We start from the raw sequence: 2,029 nt of genomic DNA, 5'->3' as shown, positions 1-2,029 counted from the left end.
TGATTTTAGTAAATAATTAGCTTAAACAAACCCCCCTTACCCCCCGTTAACCCTATTTGTTACAATACGTGTTTATTTCTGTCTTGCCAAACCCCAAAAACAAGACTAAACCGTATCTAAGCATAGAGCTTAAGAGTTAACGTTTACAAACTTTACCAACCCCATTATTACCAATTATTAATACTAAATCATAACTTTGTTCGCAGTATCTATAGATACGCCAACCCGATCTCTAACTCGTCCCTATTGAACAATATTTACACACCCAACAATCCTATATCTTGGTTCATGTAGCTTAAAAACACAAAGCAAGGCACTGAAAATGCCTGGATGAGTCGCCAGACTCCATAAACATAGAGGTTTGGTCCTAGCCTTTCCATTAGTTATTAATAAAATTACACATGCAAGCCTCCGCATCCCGGTGAAAATGCCCTCTAAGTCACCCAGTGATTCAAAGGAGCTGGTATCAAGCACACAACCATTGTAGCTCATAACACCTTGCTCAGCCACACCCCCACGGGATACAGCAGTGATAAAAATTAAGCTATGAATGAAAGTTCGACTAAGTTATATTAAATTAGGGTTGGTAAATTTCGTGCCAGCCACCGCGGTCATACGATTAACCCAAACCAATGGACCTACGGCGTAAAGCGTGTTACAGAAGAGAAGCATACTAAAGTTAAACCTTAACTAGGCTGTAAAAAGCTGCAGTTAACATAAAAATACAGCACGAAAGTAACTTTAATATTTCCGACCACACGATAGCTAAGATCCAAACTGGGATTAGATACCCCACTATGCTTAGCCCTAAACCTAGATAGTTAGCTCAAACAAAACTATCCGCCAGAGAACTACTAGCAACAGCTTAAAACTCAAAGGACTTGGCGGTGCTTTATATCCCTCTAGAGGAGCCTGTTCTATAATCGATAAACCCCGATAAACCTCACCATCTCTTGCTAATTCAGCCTATATACCGCCATCTTCAGCAAACCCTAAAAAGGAAGAAAAGTAAGCACAAGTATCTTGACACAAAAAAGTTAGGTCAAGGTGTAGCCCATGAGATGGGAAGCAATGGGCTACATTTTCTACAACTAGAACATCCACGAAAATCCTTATGAAATTAAGAATTCAAGGAGGATTTAGTAGTAAATTTGAGAATAGAGAGCTCAATTGAATTGGGCCATGAAGCACGCACACACCGCCCGTCACCCTCCTCAAGTGGTCAAACCCTGAAGAAACCTATTCAAACCATTACATCCACAAGAGGAGACAAGTCGTAACAAGGTAAGCATACTGGAAAGTGTGCTTGGATGACAAGATGTAGCTTAAACAAAGCATCTGGCTTACACCCAGAAGATTTCATATTAAACTGACCATCTTGAGCCAAAGCTAGCCCAATCATCTACAAACGCAATTAACATCAGAAAGTAAAATAAAACATTTAGTTGCCCCATAAAAGTATAGGAGATAGAAATTTAACTTGGCGCTATAGAGAAAGTACCGCAAGGGAAAGATGAAAGAAAAAACTAAAAGCACTATACAGCAAAGATTACCCCTTGTACCTTTTGCATAATGAATTAGCTAGAATAACCTAACAAAGAGAACTTCAGCTAGGCCCCCCGAAACCAGACGAGCTACCCATGAACAATCTATTACAGGATGAACTCATCTATGTCGCAAAATAGTGAGAAGATTTGTGGGTAGAGGTGAAAAGCCTAACGAGCCTGGTGATAGCTGGTTGCCCAGAACAGAATCTTAGTTCAACTTTAAACTTACCTCAAAACCCTGAAATTCCAATGTAAGTTTAAAATATAGTCTAAAAAGGTACAGCTTTTTAGAATTAGGATACAGCCTTAATTAGAGAGTAAGCATAAACACAAACCATAGTTGGCCTAAAAGCAGCCACCAATTAAGAAAGCGTTCAAGCTCAACAATCAGAACATCTCAATGTCAAAAAACGCAACCAACTCCTAATTTAAAACTGGGCTAATCTATTTAATAATAGAAGCAATAATGCTAATATGAGTAA

The 2,029-nt window shown here is 38.9% G+C and overlaps 1 pseudogene; it reads left to right on the top strand.

The window, feature by feature from the left end:
• The first annotated feature begins 354 nt into the window (after nt 1-354).
• On the top strand, nt 355-1,317 carry LOC144615609 (18S ribosomal RNA; annotated as a pseudogene).
• Nucleotides 1,318-2,029: the final 712 nt, after the last annotated feature.

Source organism: Panthera onca, unplaced genomic scaffold (assembly GCF_046562875.1).
Source record: "Panthera onca isolate mPanOnc1 unplaced genomic scaffold, mPanOnc1 haplotype 2 h2.h2tg000228l_path, whole genome shotgun sequence".
NCBI classification, from domain to species: Eukaryota; Metazoa; Chordata; class Mammalia; order Carnivora; family Felidae; genus Panthera; species Panthera onca.
The sequence above is the reverse complement of the archived record's forward strand: the minus strand, read 5'-3'. Positions and strand labels throughout refer to the sequence as shown.